This window comes from Pipistrellus kuhlii, unplaced genomic scaffold, assembly GCF_014108245.1.
Source record: "Pipistrellus kuhlii isolate mPipKuh1 unplaced genomic scaffold, mPipKuh1.p scaffold_m20_p_38, whole genome shotgun sequence".
NCBI classification, from domain to species: domain Eukaryota; kingdom Metazoa; phylum Chordata; class Mammalia; order Chiroptera; family Vespertilionidae; genus Pipistrellus; species Pipistrellus kuhlii.
This window is the reverse complement of record NW_023425538.1, coordinates 565,379-579,219: the sequence shown is the minus strand read 5'-3', so window position 1 is coordinate 579,219 and position 13,841 is coordinate 565,379. Positions and strand designations below refer to the sequence as shown.

The 13,841-nt window shown below is 62.3% G+C and overlaps 2 protein-coding genes across 17 annotated transcripts in view; one reads left to right on the top strand and one right to left on the bottom strand.

The window, feature by feature from the left end:
• The window catches only part of LOC118702294 (carcinoembryonic antigen-related cell adhesion molecule 1), an 813,263-nt gene that overhangs the window by 374,331 nt on the left and 425,091 nt on the right, over window positions 1-13,841 (bottom strand). The window lies entirely within an intron of this gene.
• The window catches only part of POU2F2 (POU class 2 homeobox 2), a 75,897-nt gene that overhangs the window by 11,292 nt on the left and 50,764 nt on the right, over window positions 1-13,841 (top strand). Inside the window, exon 2 of the mRNA XM_045570964.1 lies at window positions 5,178-5,238. The gene's annotated coding sequence lies outside the window, so the exon portion shown is untranslated. The remainder of the gene's footprint in view (window positions 1-5,177; window positions 5,239-13,841) is intronic.

Genomic DNA, 13,841 nt, shown 5'->3' with positions numbered 1-13,841 from the left:
GCAGGTGATGTTGCCTCCATTTTACGTTTGAGCAAACAGGCTCAGAGAGGAGACGGGACTTGCTCAGGGCCACGCAGCGAGGGGAGCAGCGTGGCGTTTGGACCACCGCAGAGTGAGCTCTCTCACGGGTCCCCTGGCCTCCGTGCACGAGTGCCCTCGCAGTGCCTCCCCTCCCGGCAGGAGCTGAGCCAGGAGCCCCGGCGTGGGGCCCAGCTCTGTCGCTGCCAGGTGTGACTTTGAGGAAGCCCTCTCCCTCCCTCTGGGGCGTGGCTTTCCCTCCGGCTGTCGCTCCTGTCTGTGACCCCCGGCCGGGTTCCCCGAAGAGGGGACAGGGCGGAGGGCTCGGCGTGGTCCTACCCTGCCCTTTCCCCTGGAGGAGCAAGCGTTTCTCCGCTCAGCGCTGCGGGTTCACGCACATTACGGGCTGCTGGGTCACAGGCCTGGCTGGGAGCACCCTCACTGCGCCCCCACCGGTGCCTCGCCACGGTCCTGCCTCCCGCCGCTGCGGGTTAGTTAGCCCAGTTTTTATAATTACAAACAAATGTTAGCCGATGTGATATCTTCTCATTGTGAAAGAAAGAAAGAAAGAAAGAAAGAAAGAAAGAAGGGAGGGAGGGAGGGAGGGAGGGAGGGAGGGAGGGAGGGAGGGAGGAAGGAAGGAAGGAAGGAAGGAAGGAAGGAAGGAAGGAAGGAAGAAAATGCAGATTTTCAGAGATGAGGATAAAAACCTACCATGGCCAACCAGTTAAATGAAACAAAAACTAACTTCCTGACGGTCAGCCTTCTCGATAGCTTTTTCTCACCGGGTAGGACCCCTGCGATTTTACCCCAGGAGTGGATTAGAACTCAGACGCCTGGGGCCAAACTCCGAGTTCTGACTTCCGCTTTAATTTTTTTCCCTTTGGTGAAAATGTGTGTGTGTGTGTGTGTGTGTGTGTGTGTTTCACAAAAACGGGATCATACGCCATATGCCAGTTTATAACCGGCCTTTTCCCTCCTAACAATGGATTAGGAACATCACACACTTGTCAATGAACATGTTTTGAGCGTATTTCCTGCGCCTTCGCAGCCCTCCATCATGTATGGTACCAGACCCCGGTCATAGGACCCCAGGCTGCTCCCAGTTATAAGTATCCCCATTAGCAGATGAGGACACTAAGACCCCCAGAGGTCCCCCAGATGTGTGCAAAGCTAGGGTACCATCCAAGGGTCCGAGGGGTGGAGAGGGTGCTGGGACGGCTCCCAGTCTCACTCAGGGAGGGACTGAGGGGCCCTGGGTGCAGGGAGGGGCTTGGGTTGAAGCCCCCAGCCCCAGGCAGGCTGCGACCTCAGCACATTCATCAGGCTCCCCCCCCCCCCTGCCCCCCCCCCCTGCCTCCCTCCCTGAGCCCTCTCACCGCCTGCTCCTTCCTTGCCAGCTTATCAATAGGTTAAGTGGTCAGGTCAGGGATATTGACCATTTGATTAGGACCTTGTCAGATCAATCTCTGGCGCATCTCATGGGCCTCCTCCCTGCACACACCCCAGCCTGGCTCTTCCGTGCCGGGGAGCAGGTGGCCTCGGGAGCCTCCGCCTGCCCCCCGCGGCACCCCAGAACCAGGAGCCCTTTGTAAGCTCAGAGAAGGTGAGAGCCAGCCTGTCCTCCTCACCTCCCAGCCTGGTCCTGCCGGGGCAGGAGCCCGGGTGCCACCTCCAGGTCTGCCCCTGCCTTGCTCACCCTGCCCGCACCCCCAGCTCTGTGGGGGCCCCTCCTGGTCCTCTGTCTAGGTGCCATGTTCCCGCCCCTCACCCCCTCCCGCCCTCGCCCCTGCATCCCTCTCTCTTGCTTGGTCTCATTAGGTCTTGCTTGTTCTGCATCCCATGCCCCTCAGCGTCCAGTCAGATGGATCTGCCTCTTGGCTGTGTGACCTCGGGCAGGTGTCTTCACCTCTCTGAGCCTCCCTTTTCTCCTCTGAATCTCGGGGGTGGTAGTTACCAGCTGGTTGTGAGGATTCTGTGAGATCACACCTGCAGAGCCACCAACCACGCCCACTGCTCAGGACACGTTGGCCATGCTCACGAAAGGCCGCTCTGCTGGACTGGCCATGGGGGCAGCCCCGCAGTCCGTTTGTCCCTCCGTGGAGGCGTATGTGGGCAGCCTGTGTCTGTGGGGCCAGGGGGCACGGTCACCCTCAGGCCTGTCCTGGGCCCCAGCGTGGGGCCGTCCCCTGTGCTGATTGATGCTGGGAATCCCCCGAGGAGCCAGATCCCAACCCACTCACCACGAGCCCACAGTCTGGCAGGCAGGTAGCAGACAGACCGCGGGACACAGCAAAGTATGGTAGCCGCTGCGAGGAGAGCGGAGGGGCCAGGCCCAAGGCTGAGCTCTTCCTTTCTCCAGGGAATACTCCGGAGATCTCCCCTTCTCTGTGGAGCAGCGTAGATCCGGAGTTAGAGAAATGGGGCTCCAGCCCAGGCTCCTCCCCTTCCTGTGTGGGTCACTCCCTGTCCCCGACTCCACATCTGTGAAATGGGGAGACGCATTTTCTAAACCGCCCCCACTCCCACCGCCTCTCCCCTCAGGCCCTGGGCCCAGCTCCCGCAGGGCCCGGAGAGAGGAGAGGTGTTCTCTCCGTGGGAGCAGGGTCTGTCAGGGCATATGGGGCGTCCGGGAGACTGGGGCAAGGAGCTGGAGGCAGATGGTGTGTGCGGGGGGGTGTGGGGGGAGGGTGCTGCCTGTGGGCATCGCAGCAGCCGAGGGGGCAGAGTGAGGAGACAGTGGGGTCCCTGCCGGAGGCAGGAGCCCCAGCATGGGCGCTGCCCCGGGAAGACCCCATCCCTGAGGCGGCCTGACTCCTGCCCTCCGAGGCCCAGGGATTCCCCGCCGCCCGCCATCACTTACACCAATATTGACGGTTAATGCCGTGTCGCCACCGTGTTCAACACTCGGCGCGGCTAATTGTTTTGACTGGGAATCGGCAAGGCGATTAAACGCCATCGATTTTGCCCTGCGCGCTGCATCGATTTTTAAATTTCCTATTGATCCCGGCCCTAAATCTCCTTAACCAAGACCTCACCGTGGAGATGACAGCCGCTGATTAGCTCCGGGGAGGGGTGGGGGCAGCTCCTCCCTCCCCCGAGGAACCAGGGGTCCCTGCCCCTCCCACCCCTGCAGATGGAGGCCCAGGTAGAGAGAGGGCCATGGGGTGGAGTTGGGCCGACACCTGGTCCCCATTACCCGGCTTGATTCCTCCCCATCTGGGCTTCTCCCTGGCCTCCCTGCCCGTGGCTCCCTCCACGCCCCCTCTTTGTCCGTTTGTCTCCCCATCTCTTCTCTTTCCTGTCTATCTATCCACCTTTCTGTCCAGCCACTGGTTCGCCTGTCTGTCTGTCTCTTCAGTGTCTCAGCCCGTCTTCTGCTCTTTCTCCTCCTGAACTCCTGTCCTGTCTTTGTGTTGTTGGTTGGTCCCGGGCCTCATCTGTGCTGCCAGATGTGCCATGAGATGGAAAAGGGGTCTGCCCACTGGCAAGGTCCATGGCTGATGCGCTGTCTGTCCCCTCCTGACTCTCCCCCACCCCCGGGAGTGCACCACAGGGACACGAGGGGAGAGTCCTGGCTGGGGACCTCGCCAACAGGCTCTCCCTCTGAGTCCCGGCTCCCGGCGTCGCTTCTGTCCAGGCCTCAGCACTCCCTGGTGGGCACGTGTCCTCGGGGCATCGTCCCTGTGCCATGGTCCCTGCCCGCTCTGGGCGCCGGAGCGAGCAGGGCGAGGTGTCTCTGCGCAGGTCCAGGGCTTCCCCAAGAGGACGGTGTCCCCACGAGGCGGGCTCCAGGCTTCAGGGAAGGCACTCACTCCGCCGGAGAGGCCCGCTCCGCCCGCACCCCAGGCACAGCGTCCTGGTCCCGAGAAGTCAGGTCTCCTCTCGCCTCCCCCGCTGCCTCTGCAGAGTGGGGAGGACACGGCGGTCACTGCCTTCCTGTGGGGCTGCGGAGAGGACCACAGACACTTTGTGGGGACAGCTCTCCCCACATCCTGTCCGCCCTCCACCCACTCTACCTCCTGCACAGAGCACGTGAGGCCTTTCTAAGGTAAGGTGACCAGACGTCCTGCTTTTGGCGGGACAGTCCCGATTTTTAACAATTTGTCCCGCGTCCCACGGCATTTTTAAAAGCGCCCCAGGACACGGGACAAATTGTTAAAAATCGGGACTGTCCCTCCAAAAGCGGGACGTCTGATCGCCTTATTCTAAGGACAACCCAGAGCCCGCTCCTGCGCCACCGGCTGCCTGGGCAGGCTCTGCTGGGCGCAGCCCTGAGGTCTGTCCCGCCTTGTCCTTCCCATGTTCCTGCTGAGCCCTGGGCTCCACCTGCCCCTCTGCCTGACTGGAGGGATTGTCTGCCAGGCTGGGCTGGGGCCCGCGTTCTGCCTAGGCCTTCCCTGCCCTCCCCTGGGATCCCCGCGGAACCCTCTGCCCACCAGATGTTGGCATAGCTCTTTACTCCACCCCCCACCCATGAGCCCCTGGGAGACAGGGCAGAGGTCTTGTCTGGTCCATCCTGGGGCCCACCACACGTGGTCTGGAGCTGGCTCAGACACGCCTGGCGTCTGCCCATTAACCAAATGAGTAAACGAAGGAGCAGGCATCCACGTCACAGGCATCAGCGTGGCTTTTATTTCCAGCTTTAGGCACCTAAGGATGAGTAACCCTTTCGCTTTCCTTCTCATTCGATCTTCCCAGCCTTCCTCCGAGCTGCATAGCTTATTAATGAGTTCGCAGGCCAACACTCTATCCACTGAGCCAAACCAGTTAGGGCCATAGCTCGTTAATGAATCAACTCCTCTGTCTGTCCATCCACCCACTCAGTCATCCGTCATGTTCGTGTTGAATATCCGCCGCCGCCCCCCCCCCCCCGCCCCCGCTGGGCCCCCTGCCTCGGCTAACGCTGCAGGACAGACCCACCCGGTGGGGAAACATGTTTCGCCCGGGCAGGAGGCCGTGTGCCCACTGATGAGACGGGAACACTGAGGCTCAGGGCCTGGCCCTGACGCCGGCGGCAGCAAGGGGCTGTGAGGACCTGGTGCCACGTTCGCCAGCGTGTGACTCTGACGCTGCGGCAGGAGGAGGGTCCCTCCGCCCGAGGTGGGGACGCCTCACGGATCCCCCAGGATGCTGACGACCTTCTCCTTTCTCCCCAGGTTCTCAGCTGGACCGGGTTGGTGGCCTGAATGTATTAGCTGCGCTGCGTCTACCCAAGAGGTAAGGGCAGTGGCCCCAGAGGTGTGCTCTGGGTCCCTTTCCTCTCAGAACCCCCTGCTTTCTCATCCTTGTCCCCCCCACCCTCTCCAGGGGGTGCTGCCCGTCTTTCTGCCCTGTCCCCGACGAGGTTCGTCTGACTAATTCGTGTTTTCACCCTCTGTGTGTCTTGCAACTTTCTGGCCGAACCAGTGGTTCCGGGTGTTGGCGACGGAGGGGGTTTCTGCTGCTGAGTGTCGGGGCTCAGTAGGGTAGCGAGGGGGTAACCTGGTGGCTCAGATCGCAGCGTGGGGTACGGCACACCTGGGTCTGAGTCCCCTCTTGTCCCTTTCTGACTGCAAGTGACGGGGGACCGTCAGAGCTTCCGTTTCCTCGTCTGTTAAAGGGATAATGGCAGAAGCCACCTTCTACGCTTCCCCTGAAGGCTAGTGAGGCCGTTCCAATTCCAGTCTGGAGCCGAGTTTCCCCGTCTGTGCCCCAGGCCAGCTGTGCAAGCATCAGTTTCCCCACCTGCCGAAGGAGGGTGGTCACAGCAGCCACCCCCAGGACGTGGGGGTGAGAAGCTACTTCCTGAAAGCTTGCAGGCTCCAAAGCAGGAGCTCGAGAGAGAGCTGGAAGCTCCCGGGACAGGTGAGGGCTTCCGAGAGCCCCCTGGGGCCCGCCGAGGCCCCAGGCAGAGGCAGTGCTCTCCAGCCCTCAGCCCCGCGGAGAGCAGGGGCTCGGAGGCCGGCAAGGAGCTTCGTGAGTAGGGCCCGGGCCTCCGGGGTGGGACTTCCACGCTGCCAGCCCTATTCCAACAGGAGCAGCTTAGCGCAGGCCTCGGGACCCCTGGGGAGTCCTCTGGCTGCCCTTCTCGGCCTCTTACCCAGGCGTCCTTGCTGCACCAGGGGTCACAGACTCACTCCAAGAGGCAGAGGAAACTGCAGGCCAGGGTTTGCAACCTGATGTGGTGGGAACTACAGCCTAGGAAGTGCCAGGGGCGGGCTGCTCGGCAGGAGTACTGACGCCCCTGCAGAGAGGCAGGGGGTGGCTCTCCACTTGCCTGATTTTCTGATTCCCCCAGAGAAGCCAGAAATCCAGACTTTCATGGGCAATCTCCCAATTTTTTTTTTTTTTTTTAAATGCTGGCAACCAACACAGAATTTAAAAAATCCACGTGTGGTCCAAACCGCATGTTTCAGGCGGCCTTAGCCCGTAGACTTCTGGTGTTAGTCTAGACGTTCTCCCGGGAAAACGCATCTCTGCATCCGCACGGCTGTGTGCTCCGAGGTTCCTCCGTGAACCCCCTTCTCACTGGTAGGGGAAGCAGGGGGCTGGGTGCAGCTGCCTGCTTTCTCCCGGGAGCCAGACTGGAGCTTTCCCGGGAACTCACGCGCTCCGACGCTCTTGACCTTGAGAGAGGGTCAAGGAGCTTCCGGGAGCAGCATTTGTTTGAGGGCTGGAGGTGTTGCAGAATGCCCAAAAGCTGGCCTAGAGTAGCGGAGGCGATTAAAAAGCGGTTTATGTTTCAGAGCTGGTGGAGGTGACGATCAGACCCATGATGTCCGTTCTTTGTGTTCAAACAGGTGTTTGCTGACTTTTCATAGACATGCAGGTGGCAGATGTGGTAGTGTGCCCGAGAGCTCAGTCCTACTGAGGGAACGGAGGGTCACTAGGGGTTACCTACCTGCCAGGGCCGGTTCTGGGCACTGCATGAACCTTCACTGCAGCCCTCGAAGTAGATGGCAGTCACCTGTTACAGGAGAGGGAAACTGAAGGCCCAGAGAAGGGAGGCAAGTGGCCCAAGGTTACAGCATGTAAGAGGCGGGGGCAGAGTTTGAACGAGGGTCTGCCTGAACGTCAACCTCTTCTTCCTCCGCCTCAGCAAAACTCACCCAGGGGTGGGGATCCTCTTCGGATGCCAATCTTGGTGCTCTGAGAGCCATCTTTTTAAAAATTCTCGCTCACGGATGTATTTTTACTGGCTTTAGAGGGAGGGGAAGAAAGAGGGAAGGAGACAGAGACACTGACAGAGAGAGAGAGAGGAGAGAGAGAGACAGACAGACAGACAGACAGACCTGCCACCTGGATATGTGCCCTGGCCAGGAATCGAACATGCATAGGACGACATTCAACCATACTGAGCCACCTGGCCAAGGGCAGAGAGCAGGTTTGATGTGGGGAAGCACGGGGAGTCTTGCTTGGTGTCAGCCTGATACGTTTAGAACGAAGGGATTGGACGATACTGGGTGACTTGTTGCTTTTCTGATAGAAACTAGAGAGTGACCCACAGCAGAGACGTTGGTCTGTGAGCTCACCGTGCAGGCTGCTACCAAAGCGCCTGAGTCCGAGGGGAAGTCCGCCTCCCGGCAGATGTTTGAAGGGGGCCGCACCCCGTTAGGTCTGTCATTTTGTTACAAACAACTACAACAAGCACGGCCCACCCCGTGGCCTTTCCTTTATAACCACTCTCAGAGGTGGGGATGGCGGCCTCTCGCCCCAGTGGGAGCTGGTGCCTGGAGCCCCACCATGAGCGACACCCCCTCCAGTCTTGGAGGCGCCGGGCGGCCGGCCTTGGTGCCACGTGCCCCCTTCACTCCCTCTGCTTTCACCCCAGCCCGCCAGGCCTCTCCCTCTTGGTTGGATTCATTCCTCCACCTCCCTCAGACCGCCACCTCAGGGTCCCTCACCTCCCCCTCCCCCCCCGCTGGCCTGCCCCGCCCGCCCCTGCTTCAAGCGCTGTTTCCATATCTGATCACACGTCACGTGTGTAGTGTCTCCCACGGCCTCACGGTATCTGTTGAGTGGATAAGTGAACACACAGACACACAAACCATATCCACTCATTTATTCCTTCAGCCGACCTCTCCTGAGCTTTCCTGGGGTTCCCTCCGCCTGGAGACGCAGAGAGGCAACGTGTGTGCCTTCCGAGGGGCCCCGGCTCTGAGCTGGCAGGTCTGCGGGCCCTGGGCAGCGAGGCGTGGGCGGTGACGGCCGCTGCGGCCTCCTGTTCTTCGGGAGGAGGTCGTAGGGGAGCTCCTTCGGGAGGAGGTCGGGGGGAGCGGGACCGCGGATGCTGGTGTGGTGTGGCGTCCACGGCATCCACGGCCCGGCCAGGGCTGGGCAGGAGCATGGCTCTGCCTCCACCTTGAACCTTGAACCTTGAACCGCCCTTCCTTCTGTCCTTCCATCTTTCTTGGGGTCACAGGTGACTCAGACACAAGCCCCAAGGCGTGCCCAGGGTGCCCCACACACAGCGTAAGGGGGCTCGGGGTGCCCCAGCAGCGGGACCTTAGCTGTGGGGGACAGGCTTCCATCGCTGGGTCTGGGAGGTGACTGTGCAGGGAGGAGGGACATCTGGGGGGGGGGCCTGGGAGGCAGTACAGGGGTGCTGAGTCAAGAACCAAGAAGCAGCAGGTGGGGTCCGGGACTTGCCGGGACCCCCTGGGCCATTAGCCACCCTCAGGATGCGTGGGGCTTAGGTTTGGCTACAAGAATAGGCTGAGGGCTGTTACAGGTGTGGCTGGGGGGAGGGGAGAGGGGGGGGCCAGGCAAGAGCTTCCATGTGCGGTGGCTCCTTGGCTGTGGGCAGTGGGCAGGGCGTGTGGCCGCAGGCACGTTGTCCAGGCTGCAGGCAGCAGAGCTCCTCACTGGGGTCGGGAGGCGAGGGCTGCTGCCATCGAGATGCTGGGAGGTGACGAGGGATCACCATTCCTTCGGCTGCCTCTGCCGTCTCTGGGTGGCTGTGACACCCCACGAGTGTGGCTGCCAGCCTCGGGGCTGGTGTCACAGGAGGGGACAGTGGCTCAGGTCTCTTGGCGCTTCCGGGCCTGATGGGCCCCTGAGGTCCGTGACGGCCCCAGAATAACCGAAGGCTGGAGTGCCACCGTCCTGGCAAGGCGGAGCCCCAGGGGCCGGGGGCAGGTGCTTGCTGTGACTCCATATCGAGGGCACTGGTCAGTGGAGGGCAGGCCGCTGACTCTGACCCATGACCCCAGGCATGATGCACCCACTCTTTGACCTTGGCCTCGGCCCGGCAGGCTGTCAGGCTCCCTGCCCTGCAGAGGCCGAGTCTCCGCCTCTGGCTTCCTTCCTCTTCCTTCCTTTTCCTCCGTGGCGCCCTCTTCTCTCCTCTTTTACTTGGTCTTCACCCAGGGCTTGGCCTCTCCCCTGCACCTGAGCTGCCTCCTTTTCCCCTGAGCTCGGATCTGTTGCCAGTCTTGCATGCAGGGTGTGCTTAGGTCCAGTCTAGCTTTCTGCTTCCAGAGAGAGCCGCACGGAGATGTGGACCTGGCTGGGGTGGAGGGGCGAGGAAGAGAGAAGGAAAACATAGCTCTTGAGGCAGGAGCGAGAAAGGAGTTGCCCCCCACGCCAGAGTGGCTCCCGAGGTTTGTGCGTGGCCAGCAGCCCTCCTCAGCCCTCCTCGTGGAAAAAGGGGAGTCTAGGAACACAGCCGAGAAGAGAAAAGAGAGCGGGAGCGAGAGACTCGGAGACAGAGAAATTCCCGGAGAGAAGGGGCCCCTGAGCCGCGCAGACAAAGAGACACGGGGGCAGCACACAGCCGGGCCGGCAGAGCGGGACCCGGAGCCGGTCAGAGGGAAGCAGAGCGAGTGGGCGTGTGCCAGCGAGGGGCGAGCGGTGGTCCGGCGAAAGCCACGGGGCGCGTAGGGTGACTGGCAACGGGAAAGAGCAAGACAAGGAAGGTGGCCGGGGGGCCAGGAGGACATGCTGTGCCTGGTGTCCGGGGACCCGCCCCTGAGCGGCCCCTGTGTCGGGCGGACTGTAAGGAGTGACCAAGCCCCTAGCGCGTGTCTGTGTGAGGAGGGAGAGGGCCAGGAGTGTGGTAGGAGGATTTTCTGCTCCCTCACGCCCTTGTGATCCTGAGCCCCGTCTGCTGCTTCCCAAGGCGCCCCTGTCAGTCCATCTCCCCCCCCCCCCCCCCCGTGGCGTCTGACAGGTGCCCAGAGGGTGTGCAAAGGGCTTGGGCACCCCTGGCTTCTGGCCTGGGGGTGGGTGGGAAGAAAGCCGTGTGTGTGTGTGTGTGTGTGTGTGTGTGTGTGTGTGAGAGAGAGAGAGAGAGAGAGAGAGAGGGAGAGAGGTCGCTGTGGACTGGGTCTCCCTCCAGCCCTCTCTTGCTTTGCTATCTGAGACTTTCCTTCTCTGGCTGCATGTCCTTCAGGCCCCTCTCACCGGCTTTCTCTCGCTTTCCTGTCTCCTTTCCCTGTTTCTCTCTCCCTTTCATCTCTCTGTCTCAACCTCATTCATTCTTCAGTCTTTCAGTTCCTCTCTGTGTATCGCTCCAGTTTTCTCCCTATCTGCCCTCTCCGCCCCCCGCCCCCCGCCCCCTCGTCTGCCTCCCCTGCTCTTTGCCGCCCTCCTTGCCTCTGGCCCCCATTCTCTTTATCTCCGCCGCCTCTGCGTGGCTCCATCACTGGGTTTTCGCTCTGTTGTGCTCGCACTCCCCTCTATCTCTTCCTGTCTCTCCGTCTCTGCTTCTCTGTCTCTCCATCTGGCCCTCTCATTTGTCCTTCCTCTGCTTTTTTTCCTCCGCCTTTGCCTCCTGTATCTGTCTCTGCTCATCGCTTTCATCCTCCGTCTCTCCGTCCCTCTCTCATACTCTCTGCGGGTCTCTGCCTCATCCCTGTCTCTCCGCGTCTCTGGCGTCCGTCCCTGCCTCTGTGTGTGCCTCTCGCTCCCCCTCCCTCCCCCCTTTTTTCTGATTCTAACACCCACACTCACATTCTACCTCAGGAGTAATTGCTTTTGTCTGGGTTGGACTGGACTTGTGGTGGGGGGAGGGTGGGGGAGCGGGTGGCGCTGGGGGGGTTGGGAGGGACGGAGGTCGCTTTGTGGAGTTGAGGTGGCGTCTGCCAAAGGGGGGGATGCTGAGGAGCAGAGGTCCCGCCGTGAGGGGCGGGGGAGGGGCCCTGGGCCCTCCTGGTGGGGGTCGGGCTCAGGACGGGAATGGAAGAGGCAAGCAGGCCCTGCCATTGGGATGTGAGGCGATACAGCAATGAAATGGGCTAGGCTCAGTCCTCCCCCAGCGCCATCCTGTGCACCGAGTCACCATGCCACACACGAAACACACCCAGGGCCTCCAGTCCACCGCGGAGACACACAGGGCCGTGGTCACACACACACGGGAGTCACGTAGACACACAGAAAGCACAAGGACCTCTGACACTCATAAAGGGAAGGGCTCCGGTTGTGCAGAGACGGCCACACCTACAGCCACCCACAGACACAGGCACGGAGCCGCACACACGGACACACGGGCTCACACGCCACAGCCCCGGACACTCACGGGAACACCCGGTGGGGGATGGACACGCCAACACTCCCATTTCCTGGAACACAGGGACGCACAGCCGCCTCGCTCCCTGGGGACGGGAGTCACGGAGACGCTCCTGGGACAGACGGAGCTCCGTGCACGTTCACACATTTGGGGACAACCAGAGTGGGGGATCCACTCATGGAGGTGCACCCGGAGCCCCCAGTTCCCCGGGACACACCCACAGGCTGCTGGTCGCAGAGACATGACAGTACGGAGACACCGAGCCGTGCGGAGAGACAGAGTCTGGGAGTCCCACCGCCGAGACTCAAAAGCACACGCCACCCAGCACATGGGGCACACGCCACCCAGCACACGGGGCACACGTCACCCAGCACACGGGGCACACTCCACCCAGCACACGGGGCACATTCCACCCAGCACACGGGGCACACTCCACCCAGCACACGGGGCACACTCCACCCAGCACACGGGGCACACTCCACCCAGCACACGGGGCACACAGGGCACACGCACACCCAGCACACAGGGCACACTCCACCCAGCACACAGGGCACACTCCACCCAGCACACGGGGCACACTCCACCCAGCACACGGGGCACACTCCACCCAGCACACGGGGCACACTCCACCCAGCACACGGGGCACACAGGGCACACGCACACCCAGCACACGGGGCACACAGGGCACACGCACACCCAGCACACGGGGCACACGTCACCCAGCACACGGGGCACACTCCACCCAGCACATGGGGCACACGTCACCCAGCCCTTTCCCCTGGAGCCTCCTGTCCTCTCACCCCCACACGTGCAGGCCAGGCTCTAGGGGTTGGGGGTGGCCAAGGCGGCTGTGTCCATGGAACATCAAGGATGGGGGCAGTCAGGGGCTGGTGAGTGGGCAACCAGCTGCCTGGGGGTGGCCCCTCTGTTCTTGGCGTTCACTCACCCTCGTTCACTCCGACACCCCGCCAGGCCTGCCTTGCCCAGGGGCTCAGGACAAGGTCTCTCAGCCCCCAGATACCCACCGCCCACCCCCAGAGACCCATCTCTCTCATACCTTCAAAGGACCCCACCTCCCTGAGCTGGTCCCACCCGAGGGGCTCCCTACTTTGGCCCTGGGGGGACTGTCCCTTGATTTCTCCCAGCCCCCTTCACTGCCAGGGTGACCCCACCCCCGTCTGTTCCCTGCCCACTCCCATACTCACCCCCTTCCTGGCTGTCCAAGCGCTTCCCTACGCTCTCCCGCCGCAGGGGGTGGTGATGAGGGTGGGCCCTGGCCCCTCGGAGGCCTGAGTGAGGGGTACCCCGGGGTGGGGGGCCTGGGTGCGGCTCCGGGAAGGGAAGCAAGGCAGGCGGAGAGAGAGACGCAGAGGCAGGCAGGCAGCCAGCCGGCTTTATATCCCTGCCGTATTGATCCACCATGTCACAGCCCCGGTCGATAGCCAGCCGAGAAAGAGAGGGAGCGAGGGGAGGGGAGGTTTGGGGGAGGGCAGCGGGACCCCTATAGTCCTTGGCCCATCTGGGCCTTCTCGGCAGGCTGAGGGGGCACACACCGGCTGGCCCACCCCCCAAAAAAGCGGCCCGCCCCCGTACCCTCCCCCTCTTCCTCTTGGCCGAGGCCCTCTCCCTGAAAGCCGCTTTCGTGAGCCATTTTAAACACAGATTTTCCCCGTTTCTTTTTGTTTCTGGCCGTCTTTCATTCGCTGTGGGCGTGGGTGGGGGCTCACAGCTGCTCGCTGCCTCGGGTCCCGTCTGCCCCCCACCGTCGGGCTGGGCAGGGGTGAGGCCTCGAGGCTGTGCTGTGTTCGGTGGGTCTCGGGGACAGACATCGGTGCGAATCCTCCTCCTTTGCCGTGGGACCAGGGGCAAGAGAGAGGACCTCTCTGAACGCTCTTCCCAGGCCATTGCCGGCCTGGAGCTCGGGAGGCCCGGCCACACCCGCCGCCTGCCCTTTGCAGCTGGAGCTCCAGCTGACGCTGTGCCAGGCCCCTGCCAGACACAGAGCTTCAAACTCCTCTCTCCTGTCCCCGGACCCCTGTCTTCCCCTCAGCCGTCTCTGTAGAACCCGCTACCCCCTGCCCCCTTTCAACTCCCCTGACCTGGGTGGGGCAGGGAGGCTCCGTAGGTAGGTCGGAAGGGAGGAAGAGGGAGAGGCCCTTGGACCAGGCTGGGAACCCTGGGCTGTGCTTCCATCCGGCCCCCGGCCCTGCCTGTCTCCCTTCTCTGAGCCTCAGTTTCCCTTCCACCCCCTTCCGACCACGGCCAAGCTCAGAAGTTTTGTGCAGCTCTGGGATCCTCAGGGATGGATGCAGACGGGGGGCAGGGCCAGGCG